The sequence below is a fragment of the Mandrillus leucophaeus genome, unplaced genomic scaffold (genome assembly GCF_000951045.1).
Source record: "Mandrillus leucophaeus isolate KB7577 unplaced genomic scaffold, Mleu.le_1.0 Scaffold140, whole genome shotgun sequence".
In the NCBI taxonomy this organism is placed as follows: Eukaryota; Metazoa; Chordata; class Mammalia; order Primates; family Cercopithecidae; genus Mandrillus; species Mandrillus leucophaeus.
Genome location: NW_012101366.1, coordinates 1841668 through 1857011, shown reverse-complemented (window position 1 = coordinate 1857011; position 15344 = coordinate 1841668). Strand labels below are relative to the sequence as shown.

Below are 15344 nucleotides of genomic sequence, written 5' to 3'. Positions count from 1 at the left end.
TGACTGCTTGGTTTTTCAGGAGCTGTTATTCGTGCAGTCAAATATTAGTAACCAGCCACAACTGGGTTGCTCTCCTATGGCTACGCAACTGGCAAAAGAGGAGAGTTTTCCATTAAAATTGGGCATGCACACTCCCTCTTCAGTCATATCCTCTATCCTTACTCATTTTTCCCACTATATAAATCTTACCACTTTTCAGCACTTTTTAAGGACTATCCAGCCTTCACCATCATGTATTTTTGTTTTATCTGGCAAAAGTAGCACAAATAATGAATCTACAATAAAGATAAAAAGTAGAGAATGGAATGTAGACAGTCAAGACTTTGAGGTGAAGGCCATAGATGGGGTTTCACTGGGTCACACAAGGCCCAGGAGAGGGCATCCTGCAGGTACTCTGTAAACGGACTTCAGTATAAACCAGATTGTTCTTGGAAATGGACAATTTGGAACAATAGGCAGTCGCTGACTCATGAAAATCTGTGTTACACAAGTCACCTATCTACCAAAAGTTTTCTCAATTCAAAGCCCCTTGCTACTTTGAAAACTTCCTGACCCCAGAAATCCCCCTTTCCATCATCATTTTGGAGTCTTAGAGCTGCCACTCCTTCTCAAATTTGCTTTTTTTAACCTTCTTTCCATTTGAATGATGTTGCCTTTCATCTTTATACACCAGGTTCTCATAGGGAAAGAAGCTGCTGCTAACCTTAACCTCTTGCTATCTCCTTCAACCGCAGAGATTATTAACACCTGGGGCTTACAAAGAGCCTAAGTCTATGAATTTTCTAAAACTTGTTAATACGTTTTTAAGATACACTTTTTAGATAAACAGAGAACTTTGGCATGATCCAAAACATTGTTTAAATGCAAAAATTAAGACACATTGAAAATTGGTGCATAAATTGAGTGACCAGGTAATTTTTCATCTAAATTGGGGCTATTCTGAGGCTAAATGGGGCTAAAAATAAAAATTATATGTTTTGGAAATATTTGTTGGCCAAGAAATTATTTGTATTAGTTGGCCTATAAGATAGTCCTGTTCAAAATTTATTTTTACAACTAAAATTCATTTAAAAAAATAAAAATTGCATAATTCATGTTTGTCAAAGCATGGCTACCAACTTCTTCTTTATATTGATTATCTGAACCTTAGAAAATAACATAAGCAGAATTATTATTCCTGCTGAATATCACATATGTTAATCAGTTTTGTAGCTATATCGCACACTGATACAATATACTGACATTTTTATGAAAAATATATTTTTTGTTTCAATGGGGTCTAAATATTTTAGGCTTTTTGATTGAATTTCCTATAATCTTGAAACCTTAATTGTATGGTTAATAAGTTTGAAATTTTTGGCATCTTTAATTTATCCTTCTCAAGAGACTGCAATAATTTTCACTGAGAAATAGTCTCTACAACTATGGTGCTATCTGGTAACCTCAGAACAATTTCTGCTAAAAGCAGAATATTTTCACATTTAATTTTTAAAATACTGAAATGAGTAACTATTTTATTCCAAATGTTTCATGGTTGCTGTCTTTTATCTCCTTTCAGCATACTCCACTTTGGCAAACATTTTATGTAACACAAACAAGTTAAACGTCAGAAAGTTTTCTTTGTTTTTGACTCTTCAAAATTTTACGAAATTTAGATGCTGCTATGTCTTCAACTTCACTCATTTTCTTCTTCTGTACTGCATAATCTGCCATTAAGCCATCCAAATTGCGGGCTTTTAAAAATATCAAATGTTGCATGTTTTGTCTCTAAAATTTCAATTTGCATGGTTTTTATATTTTTAATTTATCTCTTCATTATGCTTACACTTTCCTCTTCACATTGGAAGTACATTTTTAACGTTCTGAGTCAGTTTCTGTTTATTGATTTGCCTTGTGATCCCTTTCCTATTAAATGTTATTAAATGTTATTAACTTTATAATTAAATCTTATCAAATTATTTATAAAAATTGTGTACTCCATAAGTAATGCTAAGTACATTCTTGCTCTGTAAGATGTTATATTCCACCAAAATTTAAATTTGTATATCAATGCAAAACCAAATGATTTTATTATCAGTATTACACTTTTACCAAAATTTATAATAAATAACTTTCACAATAATTCCCTGCTTTCTTTTTTGGGCAACTTTATTTACAAAAGCTTTACTTTGATTCTATAAATTGAATGTAATATATAGAAGAATTATTATTAATTAGTGATTTTTCTGTTTGAAGCAATTAAGGACACTGTATCATTTGCAAGAAATTATGCTAATGGAGTCAAGAAAGAACAATTATTACCTCACTCCTGAACTTTTAAAAGTAATACTAGAAACTGAAAATTGATTTACAAAATTTTAAATCATAGTCATTTTACCTAAATAAAAAGTAATGTTTCATAGAGCATTACATAAATGTACCTTCTGAACTGCACTTCTCAAATTGTTCCTTTTGGTTTTAGTTTTTATTTTTGTTTTGCTTTGGTCAATAATAACTAAATTTTAAGGTAGAAACTGCTGCTTCTTTAACAGCATTGTGTCTTCGGTGTTCGTCTGTGATTTTACTCTGTCCCTTTGATGAATAATGAATATTGACAAACATTTTGTTCAAGTTACATATTCATTATCAACTCGCTTGGGAAATAGAAGTAGAGCACTCATTTTTAAAATTCACATTCATACTTGTTTGTGAGCTCATTTCAGCCAATAATGTTGATAGCGAAATTAAAATATGTAACAAAACATAAAACAAATAAATACACAGTGAAGTTGTAATGTATAATAATTGACAAAATCTCTGTAGCAAAAGTATTGAGAGTGTAAATGCTGTATGGAAGGCTGGTCCTATTTCCTGAACATATCTTATTCACACCTAACTGCTGATTTCTTGAATTTTCCCCTAACTCTATCTTCTTTTTTGTTTGTTTGTTTGTTGAGTCAGAGTCTAGCTCTGTCGCCCAGGCTGGAGCGTGGTGGTACAATCTCCCCTCACTGCAACCTCTGCCTCCTGGGTTCAAGCGATTCTCCTGCCTCAGCCTCATGAGTAGCTGGGATTACAGGTGCGCACCACCACGCCCAGCTAATTTTTGTACTTTTTAAAGTAGAAACAGGGTTTCACCATGTTGGCAGGCTGGTCTCGAACTCCTGACCTCATGATCTGCCTGCCACGGCCTCACAAAGTGCTAGGATTACAGGCATGAGCCACCGGCACCAGGCCCCTAACTCTATCTTCTAACAGCTTGGTAGCTTCATGCATGTCACAAGCTATAGCACTGACTACAGCACCCATGACTGGTGTGCCAAGTGGTAGCAATGTTGAGTATTTCTTCCTTTACCTCCCAGACCAGAAATTTAGATATCATTTACAACTGGTATCCATGAGGACCCTGCACGCTTTTCTTAAAAGGGAAGCGCTAGTTAAATCAGAGAAGGACCTGGAAAGGAGAGATGGGTTATCGATTGTATTTCATATAGATTTAAACATGTGTTCAAAGTAAAAATCATATTTACTTTCCATGCATTTCTTACACAACCAGATGAAACCATGATAGAAGCTAAAGCAAAGTACACGTGTAACCCATTCATCCTTACTCACTTAATAAAACTATAGATAATAATACTTCATTCAAAATGAAAAATCTGAAACAAACGGTATCTGCATGAGATGTTGAGACAACAGACATAAACCAAGACTGTCCATGGCAGACAAGAAAGAACTGTCACTGCAGCAGCCACTGTCAGGGCCTCATCCACATGTCCCACCCCTTACTAGTTCAGTGCACACTACCTCATTTCCATTCGCCAGAACCAACATGTCTTTTCAGGACAGCTTTCAGTGCCCCTGGAGCATTTTTGCTCTATGATTGGCCAGAAATATCAGGTAATATTGTCCCCCAGGAGCAGTATTCAGGCAATAACTGTTTGGAGTTGGAGCATAAATTTCTCTGCTCCCTCGCAGCTCACATGAAGTAACTCTGAGCTACGTGTTTTACATCAGCTCTCAGCATTTCCCCAGAGGAATTAAACTCTAGATACCTACAAGGATAGTTGAACAAATGACACTTCATTTCTTTCCTTGTCACTCTTCACTATTCCTCTTCCTTTTCTCCCTATGCCTGCACCTGCAAATAAATTACTTGTACATGACTCCTTGTGTATCAGGATCTGTTTCTGGTAGAAGCCAAACCAAGATAATCTCCCAACATGTAACAGATGTAAGAAAAACCTGGTAGGAATTGTTCCTTTCATACATCTCAAGCGTCCTCTCTGTCAATGGTTTGATATATTCAAACCCTGAGACACATATTACTAAAATGCATTGAATGTTGCGTTAGAAACCAATCTTTTTTTGAAAATTAACTTTTATTGAGTAATAAACTATGCCATGTCCTGGAAGTAATAGTGCCAACGTGAATAGTGAATTATCTCCCTGTACATAGACAAACATGGCTATTCCAGTTTTCTTAGCAAGCCTGAAGGCAGATTAAGGGGTATTAGATGAAATGAATACTCATATTCTGGGGAAGAGTCAGTCTCTTGGATACAGAGATGTGAGTGCATTAATCAGAAGCTATTTATGAATAACCTGCAAAGCTAATTTGTTAACCCACCAAAGAAGTATAACTTTTATGAGGGCTATATACTATTACTGTCAGGATGACCAGTCAATTTTATCCCAATTTCCCTACATGGGAAACCAAATTGCATTCAAAAGATTGTTTCTATCACTCAGTGATATGGTTAGGCTTTGTGTCCCCACCCAAATCTCATCTTGAATTGTAATCCTCATAATCCCCACGTGTTGAAGGAGAGAACTGGTAGGAGGTGAATGGATCATGGGGATGGTGTCCCCCATGCTGTTCTCATGAGTCAGTGAGTTCTCAGGAGATCTGATGGTTTTATGTATCTGACAGTTCCTCCTTCACACATTTGCTGTCTCTTACCTGCCACCATGTAAGATATGTCTCTTTCCCTTCCATCATAATTATAAGTTTCCTGAGGCCTTCCCCGCCCTGTGGAACTCTCAGTCAATTAAATTGCTTTTCTTTTGCCCAGTGTTGGGCAGTTGTTTAAAGCAGTGTGAGAATGGAGTAATACACTCTTACTTTTTGCTTTTATTACCTACCATGCATTCTGATTTTGGAAATATAGGATATGGATACTTTCATAGATCTTACAGGTTGCTATTAATCAAATGATCATGCTATATGAGTACACGTCTCACAGTGAAATAAGCTACTGAAATGAAGGTACTGTGTTCTATGAAATAAAAAAAAATCTGATCTTAACTGATAATCAGAAGGTGTATATCTGATCAAGGGACAATTAAGCTGAGATATGAAGTATGTATAAGAGTTAAGTAGTCAAAGAGAGGAATATCAGGAAAATATATGAAGGTCTTGAGGAAGGTGGAAAAACAGCACACTAAAAGAACTGAAAGAAGGTAAGTTGGGTCAAGAGAAGAAAGCAGTAGAATGGTAATAGGCCCATTTACGTTTGGTAATTATAAGTTTATAAGAGGTCAAACCGCTATACATCATGACAGTCTCTTGAAGACCTGCACTGGAGAAATCTCTGGAAGACCAGCATCAGGGAAAGTTGTTTGTCGTGTATATCCAGCATTGAGATTTTCTTACATCGGTAAAGTTGAAGGACAAGACTGTTGGTAAGGTAGATTGAAAGGTAGAAGGGCAAATGAATGTTATAATTTTAATGCTGAATGGAAAAAGAAGTGAAGACAGGAAAGGGCAATGAATGAGGAGAAATGAGGAATTAAAAACTAGACAATAAAACAGTACCTTAGGTGTGCAAGTCAACAATTCTATGACATATGGGTATAATAGCCTGATGTATCCATCCCATCAGAGATAGGCTTGCCAGTGTTGCTTTAGGATTCACCTTTTTAGTTCTGCTAAGACAGTAACAGATGGTATCCTTTCTCATTCTTTATCCATAGAGTTTATGTCTTTAGAAAAAAAGAAAACTTTATTATTGTTTTAGTGGGTTTCCATGAAGAAGTGAAAATAAATGAATATTCTTTATCTATTATCAGTATTTGAAAGTAATCCTCCTCCATCTTAACTCCACAAATAAGGCTTATTATTCTGATATATCTCATTTCTGCTGACTCTCCCTAGTGCCTTGTGCTATTGTGCATTGGATTTTATTCATTTTTTAAAATATGTATATATTTATGTATTTGAATTCATATTTTGTTGGGCTTGATCTCTGCACATACTGAGGTTCTAAATTAGAAATACATTCCTCCAGGAAGGAATTTTATTGACTTCTTCCAGAACCCAGGAGTGGACAAAGATCAAAACTCTTTAGTATCTATCAAACTCATATCCCTTTGATGCAGATCTCAAGCTTTCTTGTGCATTATAGCACTGATGCCATTATTTGCTTCAGAGATATTCCCCTTTTTTGTGTTACTTACTGCTTCTTATTAAATTTCATCTTATGTTTTTTTCCCTTTCCTATTTGCTGACATTCTAGCAAGCCCACTAATGTACTACAATGGATTGTTTTAATGTATGCAGACTCTATTACACCTTAGGAGAGGCCTGTTATACTGTCTATCCTGTTATACTTGGGAAGAGGAAATCTGGTAGAACACTGTTCTCATTTTTCAAACGGAGTGGGAACAGGAAGGTCATATAGATGCTTTAGTAGAAAGAAAGTGGGCTTTGACATCATGGTGAGACCAGGATTAGAATCTTAGTTATACTGCTTACCAGTAGAAAGAACTTAAACAAGCTACCTAAACTTAGTAAGTCTCAAGTTATTCATGAACAAAATGAGGGAAGAACTGTGCATTGCAGAATCATGTGAGGACTAGAAATAATATATGTAAATACTTAGGAAACAATCTTCCCTTAAACCTGACTTTCTTCTAGTATGTCCTGTTCTCAGAGAATGGTATCATGGTATGATGTGTGTGTGTGAGATTGATCTGGGTGCTAACACCTGAGTATATGATTACAAAGTATTCCTACTCTTTCACAATCCACAAAGAGTTTTCAGTCCTAGAAGCATGCATAGTTTTATTTTATTTTCTTGGTTTAATTAGTTTTCCCTTGGTAGATGTGTGAGTGAAAAAAAATTGCAGATACAGTTGGAATAAAAAATACCCCCCAAAATTGTGTCTCATAGCAGATGGCAGATTTTCTTTTTTATTCTGATACATTCTAGTATTAGGGCACCATCAACACAACAACCAGACTTTCAACATTTGAAGAGAATGGTTAATTAGAAGTTCAAAATCAACTTTCACAAAGCCATGTGTACAAGTCTGACCTGGCTGTGATACAAGCGAGGGTTGGCAGGGTTAATAGCGGGAAAATGCCGAACGCTGCTTTTCTTCAATGAAGGTCTGCCTGGCCCAGGACTCTAACGTCAAGGCCTCTGTCTAAAGCCAAAGAATATATGACAAATAGCAGCTCACACCTGACAACAGTCAGGGCTTTAAACTCAACAGGGCAGGGATTTGAAATTCTGCCAATCCTTGCATTTTTTTCTGATTAGATGTATTTTACAAGTTTATAAGGGGCTCCAAAGTGGACGCACAGCTCCATGACTCCTTGTAATTTGGCACCGAGCTTCCAGAACTGACTGTGGGTAAATCTCAGTTAGCCAGAACGTCCCACATTCCAAATTTTAACTCAAATTAAATTTTGTTTAAATATGTCACTTTGGGAAGAAATGGGAAAAACTCTACACAAAAATTGCAAAAGGAATCAACTTATTTGTGACATAGTGTAACTTAGAGGCTAAGAGGGAAGACTGGATCTAGACTGCTTGGTTTATGATCTTGCTTTTGCCCACTCATTAGCTGTGTAACCTTGGGGAATACAATGAATCGCGATGTGCCTCAGTTTACTTCGCTATAAAATGGGAATGAAAATAGTAACTACAGGGTTCTAGAGAAGATTAAATGAATTAATTTTTAATAGTACCTCACACACTGTAAGCACTCAATATTATTACATTATTTTATTATTTGCTAACATCTTACAGGGTTTGTATTGTGTAAATAATTTCATCCAATGGTCCTCTGTAACTTCAATGCAGTGACAATGTATATTCCGAGGATACTGCCTTCTCCCCAAACCATTAAGACTTTCGATCAGCGAAGTGCCTTTTTCTTAAGTTTAATATTTTTCATTTCCTTTCAAACCTTTTCTTTCTTCACAATTTCCTATCTGGGAGCTGAGCACCACCATCTTCTTAGTTTTCCAAGCCAGAAAACCCAGAAATTATTAATCCTCTCCCTGTCAGTTAATTACCATATTATACCAATTATACTTCTGAATTAAACTGCTCACATCTGACAATAAGCCCTGGTAATCTCCTGTCTTCAGAGCAAGCACAGTGATCTTCTGATTTGCAGCCTTTATCATGCTTCTTCCCTGCTTGAAATAAAACCTCAAATGGCTATGAGCTAAAAGCTCCTTTCATATTGGGAATATCTTCTTGTCCTTCTCCCCTGGATCTCAATAGGATGAAAAATGGAAGAGACACGAGAAGAGACACACACACAAGGCAGAAAATAAAAATGAAATAGATGAGGACAAAAAGAAAGAAGAAAAACTGAGTTTGAGTTTGACTTTTGATGTGGAGTCAAGAAGCTAGTAAAGTCTGTGAGATAATTTATGCAGCACATGTTGCAATCTGGAGAAACAACCCTTTTAGTTGTGTATATAGCCCCATGAGGTCAAAACATTGGATAACTTCTCCCCCAAAAAGAGATGTATACAAATTCCTTTCAGTTTAGAAACAATTTGGATTTTCTCCTGGATTATCTGATGTGAATGCCCCTTCTCCTTGGAGTAGGGCAGCTGGAGGATATTATAATGATGGGAGAGGATGGTATTTCAGATAAAAAAGACAATGGTTGTTATCTTTACGGTAACATGACATAAAATACAGTCTTATTTTACTTTTATAGCCTTTTCCTTCAATTCATGTCCAGTTCTCTGAATCGTCAAGAAAACTAGGTACCACATATTTTGATTATCCATTCCAATACATCGACAGTGTTTATTTAGTATTTCATTTTACCAATGAGTTCTCTCCCATTGGAAATATAGTAAAAAGTAAAATCAACAAAATTAGCATTCCTTTGTTCTTTTCTAGTATCAGTTGTTACTTCTAAGACTAGTTCCCAGAACTACAGATATAATAATAATATTAGTAATAATAATAGGAAGAGGAGGAAGAATAAGAGTAAAGAATAACAGTAACATAGGGGAAGAGGAGGAGAAGGAAGACGTCATTCACTCAAAAACACACATACAAAACATAAGTCAAGCACAGTTCTGACAAGGAGTAGGTGTCAAGTATACTTGTCTCTCATCTCCCAGGGAAAATCTGATTTCATTCTTATTGCTCTAGAATGTGAGAGTGTGCTCTGTGCATTGCTGCTATGGAACCATACAGATAACTGATTATGCTTTAGTCAATTACATAGTTACTTGTAACATTCCCCTGCAACAAAGGAAATCATGTCCCTTTTCAAATTGTCCTCAAAAGTTGGATAAGTTCTGAGGGCTATAAAGTCACTTCTCATTGCCTTAAATAATACTGTGTGTGTGTGTGTGTGTGTGTGTGTGTGTGTGTGTGTGTATTTAAAACAATAGAGGATTTGTTATACTCACAAATTTTATATACAAGAAACATGGAAATTACTCCTCTATTTATGTAAAACGCATTTGACAAAGCATATGGTGAAATTGCAGGTACTGTCCATTCCTCATTCTTGCCTGTGCCACCATTTTGCCTTGGTTGGCATAACAAGAAATTCTAAAAAGACCTCAATTCACTAAATAAGGGATAACCCCTAGAGTGGGGAAAACTGAAAGTGGCGCTACAGGCAGAAAATTCCTACTGTTCTTTTAGGATTCTTCTGCCTATTTGCCACTTTGTTGCCACAGTGGCACCAACTTAGAAAAGCAATTCTAGTGATGTGTCATGTCATTCCTGGTGAAATTCCTCAAACAAATGGCTTGCTCATTGTCACATGGTTATTGAGTGGAGGAGAGGATTACAATGAAATTCATATCATTTTAAAATCTCCTACATTGGTGTTTTTCAACTTGTCAGAAGCAAACCACTGCAGGGTTGTAGCAAAATTGTGAAAGAATCCTCAAATCCTTGTGCACGTATATGTTTCCTTGATCCACAAAAAAAAGATGCTATGATTATCATTATTATCATTCAAGAACTCCATAAAATTAGTTGACACTTAAAAGGAATACTCTTCTCACTAAGAAATATAAATAAGTAAAAGGAAACTATGGCTTTATACTTGTGGTCTTCATATTTTGGGGTTTCACAGATTAATATCAACATCATTCATTACATGTTTTTAGAACTTAAAGTGACAGTCTTTGAAGCTAAATAAATTTACTTTTATGGAAAACTCACTTCATGGTTCCTCCCCTCCCAAATCTGTGAAAAAGTTATAATGGGCCAGCACTGGTATAAAGAGTGGTGTTTCAGAACCCTGGTGCCCACCATGCCATGTAAAAAAGTGAAAGAATTCAATGGTGCGTGGATGCTGTAAATCACTAGGGTGGGTTTCAGGAAAGGAAACATCCATATGAGAATTCTTTATCTCACTCCGGGCTGACTCGTTACTGGCATCACTTGTTGATTATTACAGCCAGTTAGCCAAGTGCTAGATCCAGCTCTGACAACTGTCACCCCAAGCTTACCCATGGAAATGGCAACTCACAAAAATAATTCATGTTCTTCCTAACTTAGAAATGACTCATCCTTGAGGGTCATGAAGGTAGGAGAAGAAATGAGCTCTCATGTATTTTGCTTGGTCTTCTTAATCCCTCATTCTTCTGCATGAGTGTGCCAAAGAGTATAAATATGTGAGGTTAGTTACAAAAATCAATCCAGGCTTAGAAGAAGAATGTGGCAAACATTGACAGACTAGCTCATTCATTCATTCAACACACATTTGCAGGGCACCTAATACATACCAGAGACTGTGCAAAAGATATGGCAATGAAAAACTAACAGGAACACAGCAGAAATAATATCTGCCATCAAAAGATATTGTGCTAAGTTGCCACGTATTGCAGAATATCCTTCTGTAGGTCTGAATAATATTCTATTTTACGTCTATACAACATTTTCTTTACCCACTCATCCCCTGATGGACACCTAGGTTGCTCCCATCTCTTGGCTATGGTGAATAGTGCCGCAATGTACTGAGACTGCTGACATCCCTTTGAGATTCTAATTTAAATTCTTTCTGATAAGTCTTCAGAAAGTGAGATGGCTGAATCATATGGTAGTTCTATTTTTAATTTCTTAAGGAATAACATGAAACTTCTTTTCCATTTTGTCATCTCAAAGATAATTGACCCTTGTATGCCATCTATCATGTTAAGATGGAACCAGACCCTCTCCTGTCAGGAAGGGTCTTCACCTGTCAGGAGAAATCATTGCCCTGCTGTGGCCTTGTAAGGCCTTTTCTCTTCAGCTAGATGAGCAACATAAACAAAGACAGAACAACATAAATGATCCTGTTGGAAAATATTCACATACATGTGGCCAGGCAAGAAGCCAATGCTAATCACAGTCTCCAGCACCTGCATACTCTCAGCTGGGGGGCTCAGTTCTCAAAAAGAAATTCACAGGAGACCTGTCAGCACCTTGCCATGTGCCTTGGGATAAGGGCTATCTAGAAACTTGCCTGAATGTTTCCCACATGCTACAGGGCTGCTTCTCAACAGTAACATAGTTCTCTGATACTGTCGTTCTAAACTGCAGCACAAAAGAACCCTTCAGAACCTGGGCTAGGAGGTGGGCTGAAATCTGAACACCCCCCAAAGTTGAAAGGGGGCACTTGTGTGACACTCAGAGACGTATGTGAAGAGGAAGTGCTCCTGTTGAACAAAGACTACCTTCAGGGGCAGCTTCATAATGGGTAACCTGTGCAGTTGCGAAGCGCCCCACTCTCAGAAAGACCCCATGCTTGGTTCAGTGCTTTGCTGCTACCCACTAGGAATTATTAATTTTTTTAACAAGGAAGAGTTCACACAGTGTCATTTTGAACTGGGTCTCACAGATTAAGTAACCTGTCCCTACCACTTTCTCTGCCAAAGGGGAAATGAGGAACACAATTAGGGTCCTGGAGTCCCAAAGGAGCAGGTGAAATGGAAGCATGGGTTATAAAACAGGGAGAAGCAAGAGTGCAATTTCATATCTTGTAAGGAAATTCAGCACTGTTTACTAATCAGGGAGCCCACAATTTTAATTTCCCAAGCCATTGTGAAGTTTGAGACTCTGAAATACTCACTCTATTTTATTGCTCTGTGGACATTAGAGGGCTCTTTCTGTTCCTTTAGTATAGAAGAGTGGCCCCAAAGACACGCAATTATAACCACATAAAAATGCACCACACAGTGGTCAAAGCCACAGTGCTGAACCACTTTCTCACTAACGATTTTCACTCCACTTCTCAAATGGTGAGAGATCGTTTTCCGATCTTGTGTTTTCTTTCGTTTTACAAACCCCAACCCACTATTCAGAGCCCTCTCAACTGACATTTACGTTGTCCTTGTGGTGATGCTACTATCATTCCTTCTTGGTAAACATTTTTTGACATCACCATCACCTTGACTTTCTACCTACTCAAGTCCTACCTACTCAAATCTGCCTTTTAATGGCCAGGCTCCCATGCACGTCACACCTGCTGTCAACCTTTCCTGGAGGGACATCCAGAGACAAAAAGATATAATTCCTGTCCTCGTGATGATTATCCTCTAATTTAGGAACCAGAGCTAACAGACATTTAAATATTTGATATTTTTAAGAGAAACATTGAAAATAAATATACCACATCAGGACTGGCTACAGAATTTATAGGGCCTGGTACAAAATGAAAATATGGGCTGCTTCTTTAAAACACAGTAAGAATTTTAGGCAGCAACCGCAAGAGCCTTACACTAAGTAAGCATGGGGCCCTTCTATGTGTGGGACCTATGTGACCATGCAGGCTAAATGCCCATAAAGCTGGTCCTGATTTTCATTGGCCTGAATTGAGTCACATACTTAACCAATCACTGTAAGTGGGTTGACTGACTTAGACTGAAAACAGCTCCCCTGGAGTTGGAGCTAAGTTGAACTTCCCCTGAGATGCCTGATATCTGGTGGCAAATTCATTAAGAAAACCAGACTCCTTTTGAGTAGATGTGAAGAGTGCATTGTTTCTGGGTATACCAAAATCAGTGTCCACCACACCATATATCCTTGACTCAGAAGGAGCAGCTCTGGTTGCTTATGGCCTTTGTTGTTTGTGGTCTCAAAGAGTTATTCAAGTCCTACCTACTCAAATCTGCCTACTTTTAATGGCCAGGCTCCCATGCACTTCACACCTGCTGTCAACCCTTCCTGGAGGGACATCCAGAGACAAAAAGATATGATTGCTGTCCTCCTGATGATTATCCTCTAATTTAGGAACCAGAGCTAACAGACATTTAAATATTTGATATTTTTAAGAGAAAACATTGAAAATAAACATACTACTGAACCACCATATATTGGTCTCAAGAAATTATGGCATTATTGGATCAGCAATAATGCTCCAAGCTGGGTGGAGTACTCATTAAGAGTTTAGAAGGAAATGGACTTCACAGACAAGTGGTCAGTGTTGGGTGGTGTCAAATGCAGTTTGAGACAGAAAAGTGGAATTGACAATCCTTAGCGGCAGGATACTCCTATAGCAAGTTTTGATAATAGCTTGAGTCTTTTTCAAGAGTCAAACAGGTTTGCTTGGCTAGAGCAGACTGCAGAGGTCACTTGAAAACATCAGTGGTGAAAGGAAAAAACTATGCAGTGGAAAGTCATTACTAGGAAATGAGATCCAATATAAAAGGCAACAGTAGAGTTTCTAAAGATGTATAGCAACTATGACTTTTTATACCTAAATGGAAATAGAGTCCTTCACTTCTGTTGTTCTTTTCAAAGCATTTTCACTCTTTCTTCAGTCATCCAACATGCTGTTCAGCTCTGAAGAACCAAACTCAGGCTATATCACTGTCAAGCAACCTTCCTTACTTTCCAGTCCCTCTCACCCCCAGTTGAAAGGGACTGAAGAAACAGACCACCCCTTCTCCATGACTTGTGTACTCTGTGAATACTGTAGTGGAATTATTTACTTGGTTGTCTTTCACTCATTGGACTGTTAGCTCCCTGATGCGGAAACTATGTCTTCTTCCTCTTCATAACCTCTGTGCCTTGGTAATTGATCAACATGTAATAAGAGTTCAGAAATGCCTATTGAAGTGATATACTCAGAATATACATAGGAACAATCAATTTTAACACTCTGTGTATGTAATGGCTAAACAATGCTCAGAAAAAGATGAATAATATGCATAAAGACTGAGATATTTTCATTCTATTAATGATCTGAAAGCATACATTGGATTGCACGTGGATGAATAGGAGAATGCTGTCAAAGATCACTTCAAGATTCTTTGCTTTGAAATCTAGAATGACATACAATAGACCCTCTTTATCTAGCCCCAGCAGACAGAAGACAGAGACAGGACAATGACAGGATTTTCTTCTCCAGCTTATGAAATCACCTCCAGCCTTTCCTTCTTTGTCTCTGTCAGTTCCTGTACTTTAGGCTTATATCAGACACGTGAATAGTGCACCCCAGCATTTGAATGTTTATTTTTCTATCCCTAAAAGTCTTTGAAATTTATAGTTTATTTCAATTATGACATGTAGTCAATAAATGTTTATGGGGTACATATGGTCCTCAGTCCCAGCATAAGTGAGATTAAGTGGAGAATTATTTTTAGTTCCTGTATGGCCTGATGTGTAAATATTCACAATATCAGATAAATGGGTAATTTAACTCCAGTCAACACATATCTCCAAATTGCTACTGAACAAGCAAAGGCAATGACCCAAAAACATAGCTGGCAAGTGGCTTCTTAAGTGGCACTTAATAAATGCTTCTACAGGATAGTAGCAAACCTAAGGATTTTCCTAATTCTCCTTGACACCTAATATTGCCCTTTGGTTTATCTCTTCGTGCTAATCTTCATGTTAGTTTGTGCTTGATTTCAGCATGTGTGTGCACTCATGGGCACTTACGTGTATGTATGGGTGTGAAGGGAATTGGATAATAAAAAAAGCCTATGACTTAACCCTGCTTTGTTAAGTTGGATTTTCCCACACAGAGGCTTTCTCATTAATTTTTTTCCTCTCTTAACACACATAAATCAGTAAATGATTGCTGAATTCCAACATCATTAGGAGGTAACTACCCTTCATTAAGATTGGATTACAAAATCACAATTTCTGCAT

General features: G+C 37.3%; 1 protein-coding gene across 2 annotated transcripts in view; it reads right to left on the bottom strand.

Annotated features, from left to right (window-relative positions):
* The window catches only part of HDAC9 (histone deacetylase 9), a 927644-nt gene that overhangs the window by 21498 nt on the left and 890802 nt on the right, over positions 1–15344 (bottom strand). The gene's annotated exons all lie outside the window — the stretch shown is intronic.